The sequence below is a fragment of the Nicotiana attenuata genome, chromosome 9 (genome assembly GCF_001879085.1).
Source record: "Nicotiana attenuata strain UT chromosome 9, NIATTr2, whole genome shotgun sequence".
In the NCBI taxonomy this organism is placed as follows: domain Eukaryota; kingdom Viridiplantae; phylum Streptophyta; class Magnoliopsida; order Solanales; family Solanaceae; genus Nicotiana; species Nicotiana attenuata.
Window position 1 is genome coordinate 11,077,105 of NC_031997.1, and position 9,806 is coordinate 11,086,910.

Sequence of the window (9,806 nt, forward strand, 5' to 3'; positions counted from 1 at the left end):
AAATTTTGCAGACAAGTCCAAAATGACATAACAGAGCTGCTCCAACTCTCAGAATCGCATTCCGACCCCGATATCCCAAAATTTAACTGCGGGTCAAACTTCTCCATTTTTCAAACTTCAATTTTTCCAACTTTCGCCGAAACGCCTCAAATTACCCTACGGACCTCCAAATCTGAATCCGGACGTGCGCCCAATCCAAAATCACCATACAAAGCTGCTGACATCATCCAAAACTCATTTTGGAGCTGTTTACTCAAAAGTCCAATTCCGATCAAATTCTCACCGCTTAAGCTTCCAAAACTAGATTCCTTCTCCCAATTCGACTTTGAGATATCCGTTCATTGAATTCAAACATGCACGCGAGTCTGTTCTAGACCTTACACCACCGAATGGAGCTTGAATTCCCAAAATGACCGGTTGTGTCATTACAGATCACGTTTAGCAAGAAGACCATCACGAACCCATTTCTCGTATTCCTGAATTACTAATGTAGGATGTGGCCCCGATATTAAATCATCTTCGAAGGGGTGTTTTTTGTCAAATATGGGAGTCAACTTTACTGAGGTACATGTGTTTCATCGAAGTCATTAATAGCGACATTTAATTATAGTTATCATGGGGAAATATATCATAACTTTATAATACATAATTTTTGTATAATAATTTACTAAACGGTGGAGTAGAAGTTTGACTCGTAAGGCGAAGAATACCATCGATTTGGACGCCGAGTCCTATGAGAGGGTAAAGGGGTTGAATCAACAAGTTTTGCTGCTTGATTTATCACAATTCTAGTTTCTGGAATTTGACTTGGAAGGAACTCATCCGCCAACTCAAATTGTGATACATGTACTTCTCTGGATACATCCTCGCTCAGTTTTAGGTGGTATGATACACGGCCCTCCGATGTAGTAGTCCCCTCATCTCTTACTTCACCACAAACAGGATTAACCTCTGTAGATGCATTTAACGTGTCTCCAGCTGAAATAGCAAGTGGGTGTTGATCTGTAACAACCCGGCCAGTTGTTTCAAGAGTTGTAGCCCCGTTCCTCCATTTTCTACTTCTTTTGTGTTCTACAGCTGTATTATGACTTACCGGATTAGTTGGTTCGGGTCCGGAGTGATTTCAGTATGAATTGAGACACTTAGTATTTTATTTGAAAGCTTAAGTTGGAAAGGTTGATCGGATGTTGACTTATGTTTAAATGACCTCGGATTTGAATTTCGATAGTTCCGTTAGCTCTGTTAGGTGATTTTGGACTGAGGAGCGCGTCCGGATTGTGTTTTGGAGGTTTGTAGAAGAATTAGGCTTGAAATGCCGAAAGTTGGAAATTTGGAAAGTTTGACCGGGAGTGGACTTTTTGATATCGGGGTCGGATAGGATTTACGGAAGTTGGACTAGGTCCATAGTGTCATTTATCACTTGCGTGAAAATTTTTAGGTCAATCGGACTTGATTTGATAAGTTTTGACATCGTTTGTAGAATTCGAAAGTTTCAAAGTTCATTAGGTTTGAATCCATGTGTAATTTGTGTTTTTGGAGTTGTTGAAGGTGATTTAAAGATTCAACAAAGTTTGTACGATGTTATGGGATGTGTTGGTATGTTTGGTTGAGGTCCCGAGGGCCTCAGGTGAGTTTCGGGTGGTTAACAGATCATTTTTGGCCTTGGTGAGATAGTTGATCTGCTGCTGTATTTTGTTTCTTGTGTCCTCTTACGCGTTCGCGAAGAGTGTTTCTGAGATGGTGAATTTTTGTTCTACACGTTCGCGAAGGAGAGGACGCAAACGCGTAGGGTAGGGAAGTGTGTGCATCGCGAACGCGTGGGTTGTGCCGCGTTCTCAAAGAGGAGTGAGGCAGTTGGGACCCCATGTCCTTGTTCTACGCATTCACGAGGTTATGGTCGCGTTCGCGAAGGTTTGAGTTGGTAAAGCATCGCATTTGTGAAGCAGTTGTCGCATTCCTGAAGAGTGAACCGGTGAAGCAGTCTGAGTTGGTCGCGTTCGCGAAGAAGAAAATCTGGGCAGACAGTGTTAAATTCAAAATCGAGGGTTTGAGCCCATTTTTCATATTTTGAGCTAGAGATCACGGATTTGGGCGATTCTTGAAGGGATTTTCGCGGAGTTGATTGGGGAAGTGTTTCTTGTTTGGTTTTGGTTAAATCCCATGATTATATCTTTGATTTTATCATCTAATTTGTGATTTGGGGTGGAAAATTTGGGGAATAAGATGAAGTGTTCTTGAGTTAGAATTTCGGGGTTTTGAATGGGATTTTGTTATCGGATTTGAGTAAATTTGGTATGGTTAGACTCGTGAGTGAATGGGCTTTCGGATTTTGTGACTTTTCTCGGATTTTGAGACGTGGGCTCGGGGGCCGGGTTTGAGTCGATTTCGGATTTTTGGCTATAATTTGGTATTTTTCTTATGAAATTGATTCCTCTAGCCTATATTGATCGTATTCTATTGCTTGTGGCTAGATTCGGGACGTTTGGAGACTGATTTGAGAGACAAAGGCATTGCGGAGTAGGATTTTGCTTGGTTTGAGGTAAGTAACGCTTTCAAACATGGTTCTGAGGGTTCAAAACTCCAAATTATGTGTCATGTGATTGGAATTGAGGTGACGTACATGCCAAGTGACGGGCGTGCGGGCGTGCACCATGAGAATTGTGGCACTGTATAGTGATTCTATCTTGTTGATATCCGTGTTTCATCATGTGATAAAGTAATTGAGCTGTAAATCATGCTAGATATCATGTTTAGCCTTGATGCCGGTACTGTTGGCACCCCTTAGAGGTCGTTTCTTGGTGTCATCTCACTGATTTCATTGTTATTCTGTACTCAATCATATTCGTGCATTTTATATCATATCTTAGTCTCAGTTATTTATTGATACGTCATATCTTTGTTCCATGTTAATTTTATGACATTGTAAGCCCGTGGGTGAGACTGGAAAGATTGATGACCGGGCGAGGCCGAGACCCTAATTATGAGTGACAGTTATGGGATCGGGCTGCACGCCGCAATGGTTATATTGATTTGTGATAACGCTTGGGCTGTAGGAGCCCCTCCGAAGTCTGTAACACACCCCCAGTGAGCGTAGTTGATATTTTTTAGGGATGGATCTTCCCTGGACATGGATCTTGTCCGAAGCATTTGATACCTGGAGATGGATCTTCTCCATAGGGCTGGATTGGCCTTCCTCGGTACTGAGTGACTGTTGTCAGTAATGTATATATATTTTGGGATGGATCTTCCCTGGGCCGTTTGAAGCATATACAATACCGAGTGGTTGAGTATTTGAGAGTGTGAGCACATGAGGCTGATAGCATAGATCATTCCACACAGCATGTGCATTGGCATGTAGAGGTAGCAGAGATATATTCTTTACACTGTTCGTATCTGCTCTACTTTACTGTTTTGAACTGCCTATTTAATTGAAAGCATGCCTACATTTTTGCACAGTTATATCTGTTCTTATCTGTATCGGTTGAGTTCGTCACTACCTTTCAGTCCAAAGCTTGGACTCGTTACTTACTGAGTTGGTGTACTCACGTTACCCCTGCACCTCGTGTGCAGATCCAGGCGATACTGGTCATTGCGGTGGTTGCTGATTGAGGTTCCAGAGCTTGGAGACTATCAAGGTAGCTGCACGGCGTTCGCAAGCCTTGACTCTCATTCTTTATCATTTGTCGTATTTCAGTTTATTTCTCTAGACACTGTAGTGGACTCTATTCTGATTTAGACGCTCATGTACTTAGTGACACCCCAGTTATGGGCTAGATCTCCATATGTTGCTATGGGATTTGGGATAGAGCCAGAACAGCTTCATGAGCCGTTCTACTCCAGTCAGTGAGCCTATTATGGCCGCGTGGGTTTATAGAGATTGTGTTGTCACGGTACGTGGTCGAGATACCATGGCCGATCTCATTGAATTGGGGATGGTTGATTTTGATGTAATAATGGGAATGGATTGGCTTTATTCATGTTTTGCCAAGCTCAATGGCCGAACTAGAACTATGAGGCTTGAATTTCCTAATGAACCAGTTGTTGAGTGGAAGGGGATAACGTGGTGCCAAGGGGTAGGTTTATTTCTTACCTTAAGGCCACGAAGATGATCAACAAGGGATGTATCTACTATTTAGTCCGGGTCACGGGTACCGATGCTGAGGCATCTACACTAGAGTCTGTGTCTGTTGTGAATGAATTTTCGGATGTCTTTCCAGAGGAGCTCCCTGGGATCCCACCAGACAGGGAGATTAATTTGGTATTGATGTGATGCCAGGCACGCAACCTATATATATTCCACCTTATAGAATGGCACCGGCGGAGTTGAAGGAGCTAAAGGAACAATTGAAGGATTTGTTAGAGGAAGGGTTTCATCCAACCGAGTGTGTCGCCTTGGGGTGCACCAGTTCTCTTTGTAAGAAAGAAAGATGGGTCGCTGCAGATGTGTATTGACTACCGGCAGCTCAACAAAGTCACAATAAAAAATAAGTACCCATTACCAAGGATAGACGATTTGTTTGATCAATTACAGGGTGCTAGGTACTTCTCCAAAATTGATTTACGGTCTGAGTATTACCAATTGAAGATAAGGGAGCAGGATATTCCTAAAATAGCTTTCAGGACTCGGTATGTGCACTTTGAATTTTTGGTAATGTCTTTTGGGCTAATGAATTCCCCGGCAGCTTTCATGGATCTTATGAATCGAGTCTTTAAGACTTTTCTTGACTCCTTTGTGATAGTGTTCATTGATGATATTCTTGTATATTCACGGATTTGGGAGGACCACAGCAATCGTCTTGGGACAGTTCTGCGGACTCTTTATCAGCACCAATTGTATGTGAAGTTTTCGGAATGTGAATTTCGGCTTGAATCTGTCACGTTCTTGGGTCATGTCATCTCCAGAGAAGGAATTATGGTGGATCCTCAACAGATTGCAGCAGTTAAGAATTGGCCTAAACCTACAACTCCAACAGAGATTCGCAGTTTCTTGGGCTTAGCAGGGTATTACAGGAAGTTTGTGGAGGGGTTCTCTACTCTTGCCTCTCTATTGACTAAATTGAAATAGAAAGCGATTAAGTTCCAATGGTCCGATGCTTGTGAAAGGAGCTTCTAGGAGTTGAAATCAAGATTAACTATGGCGCCAGTGTTGACCCTGCCAGAGGGTACATATTGGTTTGTGGTATATTGTGATGCTTCAAAGATCGGGCTTGGGTGTGTACTAATGCAACATGGCAAGGTTATAGCTTATGCTTCTAGGCAACTCAAGAATCACAAAAAGAACTATCCAACACATGACTTAGAACTTGTGGCGGTGGTTTTCACATTGAAGATTTGGCATCACTACTTATATAGGGTCCATGTGGATGTATTCACGGATCACAGGAGCCTTCAATATATTTTCAAACAGAAGGAATTGAATCTGAGGCAGAGAAGATGGCTGGAGTTACTCAAAGACTATGACATCGATATTTTATATCATCCGAGGAAGGCTAATTGTTTACCGTGAAAATGGTAATAACAATTAAATTTATTGATGGGACTCTAAAAGTACGTGATCTATTTTTATGCTAGTTGTGGAGCAGTTGATGCTATGTGTGTGTAGTTTAAGGATGAGATGAGAGCTGAAACGGAGTCGTAGTCAAACCGAAAGATAGCCGTTCGGGGCCTCGAGCTAGACGGTTTGGGGCCTCAGAGTCGATTCCCGAGCTCGGGCTCGAGCTATTAGGGGCAGTCTGGGAAGGGCTAACAGAAGCAATAATATTAAAGGAGGCTCTTTATGGCCAATGATAAGCAATAAATGAAGAACAAGTATGAAGATGATAAAATAGAGCAACAATATCGAGAGAGTGTATTAGAGAGAAAAGAGAGAGAGGGAGTTATCATATATTTCATGTAGAGTAGTTGGAGCAACATCAGTTCTCTACAAAATAGTAAGAATCCCCTTTATATAGAAGGGGGAAGCTTATATGGTAAGGCATACATTAGCTATAAAGTTGTGGAGATGGGGCGGCTGGATGTGACACCCCGATTAGGGTTCAGGGTAGCTTGGCTAGGCTTTGTTAGACTTAGCCGCGTCTTGGGGACTCCCCATTTTTATTCTAGTCTCGGCCGATATTTTCTTCAGACATGGTGTCGACGAGCTCCAAAGAAAAAGACTCGAGTGCATCTTTGCAGCCTCGAGGCTTCGAGGCGATCTTCCGAACTGCCTCGATGACGGGAAATTGGACCCTCCGATTTTGTCGTATACACTAATGTTGTGGAGGATGCTTTTAGCCTGAAATCTATGGGAAGTTTGGCTCACTTGGAGGCATATCAAAGGCCGTTGGCCAGGGAGGTTCATCGGTTGGCTATTTGGGAGTTCGTCTTGCGGACTCTAGTGAAGGTAGGGCGATTGTGCAGAATAGGGCTGAATTATTGCTTGTGGTGGAGGTCAAAGAAAAGCAGTGCAACGATCCATTGTTGGTACAATTAAAGGAGGGAATTCATAAAAATAAGACCACAACTTTTTCTCTTGGCATGGATGATGGTACACTACGGTACCAAGGGCGACTATGTGTTCCAAATGTAAGATGGTTGAAGCTCACACTTCTAGGCATTTCGTGCACCCGGGTTCTACGAAAATGTATCATGATCTCAAGGAAGTCTATTGGTGGAATGACATGAAGAGGAATGTGGCGGGCTTTGTGGCTAAATGTCCAAACTATCAGTAAGTGAAGGTCGAGCATCAAAGGCCCGTGGGTTGGCACAGAATATAGAAATTCCAATGTGGAAGTGGGAAATGATTAATATGGACTTTGTGGTAGGACTACCGCGCACTCCGCACAAGTTTGACTCAATTTGGGTGATTGTGGACCGACTCACAAAATCAGCACACTTCTTGCCAGTTAAATCTACCGACACAGCGGAACAGTATGCTCAATTGTATATCAAGGAAATAGTCAGCTGGCATGGCACTCCAGTTTCTATCATTTCGAATTGAGGAGCACAGTTCACAGCTAACTTTTGGAAGTAATTTCAGCAAGGTTTGGGTACATAGGTGAATCTTAGTACAACCTTTCATCCACAGATTGACGGGCAGGCAGAGTAGACTTTTCAGACGCTTGAGGATATGTTGCATGTCTGCGTCCTCGACTTCAAAGGTAGCTAGGATGACCATCTACCACTCATAGAATTTGCTTACAACAACAGCTATCATGCTAGTATTCAGATGGCACCATTCGAGACGTTATATGGTAGGAGATGTAGATCTCCCATTGGGTGGTTCGAGATGGGGAAGCTGAATTGATAGGACCAGACCTCGTGCACCAAGCTATGGAAAAGGTTAAGATCATTAAGTAGCGGTTGAAAACTACTCAGAGTCGTCAAAAGTCCTATTCGGATATTCATCGTAGAGATTTGGAATTCAAAGAAGATGATTGGGTATTCTTGAAGGTTTCCCGCATGAAGGGTATAATGCGGTTTGGAAAGAAAGGGAAATTAAGTCTGAGGTATGTCGGGCCGTACAGAATCATTCAAAGGAATTGTCAGGTGGCGTACAAGCTTGAGCTACCACCTGAGATGTCATTAGTGCACCCGATTTTTCATGTGTCTATGTTGAGGAAAGTAGTTGGAGATCCGTCGCTTATCGTGCTAGTTGAGGCTAATGAAGAACTGTCATATGAAGAAATTCCAGTTGCCATTCCTGATAGGCAAGTCTGAAAGCTGAGAAATAAAGAGATTGCCTCCATGAAAGTGTTATGGCGAAACTAGCAGGTTGAAGAGGCTACTTGGGAGGCCGAGGAAGAAATGTAAGAAAAAGTATCCTTACTTGTTTGAATAACTATGTAATCCTTTTATGAAATTGTCGCATATGAATTTTGTATCACTTGATCAATTAATGTAAAGATATTCCTTTTTTATTATATGTTGCTTATGAGGCCACGGTTACTGTTGTTTTGATGTTATGTTACGTTATTGGATCATGAGTATGTTGTAAGGTTGTGTTTCTGGGGCTCTCTGACAGGTGGATAGGCCCAATTACAAAGGAAACTCTGGCGAAATTTTTGGAAATTTTGGGAGTTAGTCAAAATTTGGGACTGCTGGTGTATAGTATGGCAATTGAGTTGCATCGGATGCTAATAGTGAACCTTGACCCTCATTCGAGGACGAATGATCTTAAGTGGGGGGGGGGATGTAAGGACTCGTAAAATTTCACCTAAAACTCGGGATTTCATGGTGCCGAGTTAGGCTTATGTGTTAAAGGAAAGGTGGGCAGAAAAAAGGTATTTCGGCAGCACACTATGCGACCGCAGAATAGCCGCAAAGTGAGGCAGTCACTTGGGCCATTTTTGGTGTCATTTTTGCACCCCATTATGCGGCTGCAGAACCATTTCGTGAACTGCACACCTATCGCAAATCCAGCATGGAAGAATTGTCGGAGGGAGGTTCTGCAGCACATTATGCGGCCATAGAACAAGTCTGCGGACCGCAAACTGAAGCAGAGAATATTTGTTCCGGAGGGCTAATTACGCGGCCCATTTTGCGGACCGCAGAAGCATTATGCGGTCGCATATGCGACCACAGATTTGTATCCGGGCTCCTATTTTTCTAATTTTTAAACCCGACCCTATTTCGTAAAACATAAGCCATAGTCCATTTTGAGCATATTTTTGATACTTTTAGAGTGAGAAAGAGTTCTTAGAGTGGGGGAGTAACCTTAAATCTATTATCCAACAATTCTTGGTTAGTCCTTGAAGATTATCAAGAAAAGTCCTCATCCTAAAGGTAAGAATCTATACCTTCGAAAATCAACTAGAAGTGGGTAATTAGTAAGATGGTTCATGGGTATGAGAGTTATTTATTTTGCATGCATGTGTGATAAAAGAGTGTAGGAAGATTGTGGGCTAAAAATGGCAAAAAATGGGTTGTGCGATGATGGAATCCTCCATACAAAGGGTCTTGAAACCTTAAGTCACACTTAGTGTTTGATAAAATGCTCAAGTGAGTTAGAACCATGATAGTTCTCCTAATTTTTGGTTCAATTTGTTATATTGCTAAAATAGATTGAAGTAAGAGTTCAGGAATATTGTAGAGCTTAAGGAAGCTCAATTGAGGTATGTATAGCTAAAAACCCCTCTTCTTAGAATTGAATCCCATGGTGTTCATGCAATCGGTGTAAGTCCCAAATTAATCGTTATAGAAATTGCTATCCCGAATGTGCTTGCGTTAAAAAATATTTGTGCAATATGTATTCCCATGCTTTCATCATGTTATCTTATCACTTGAGGTTGTGTTAAAAATATGGAATATGTGCTAATAATGCCTAGACATCATGTCAAATTCGAATAAAGATTGTTACGCCAAATTGTGTGAAAGGACTCTATGTGTCTTGGATTCTGAATTGCTCATGTGTGAAACCAGAGTCTTGGATGAAAGGACTTGTTGTTGATGATTATTATAATAATGTGGAATGTGGAAAAGAACTTGAATTATGAAATGCGGCCAAGTGCCAAAGTATAATGTCACAATTGTGGCCACTAGTGCCTTATGAAACTGAAAAGATGTGAAAGAAGAATAAAGTGAGATAATTGATAGAAAACGGTAATGTCTCCGGTGAGGAGGCCTAGCTGATCGAGCCGTGATCGGACACCATGACGCACACATGGTGGTGACTGTGCTGGATATTGAAACTAGAAATCAAAACTTGAATTATAATTGTGGTGGATGTCTTAAGTGAGACGACCTAGCCGATCGGGTCGTGATCGGACTCCGTATAAAAGTACGGTGGTATTGTGAATATTGGTATATCGGTACTAAAGATGTCCCAA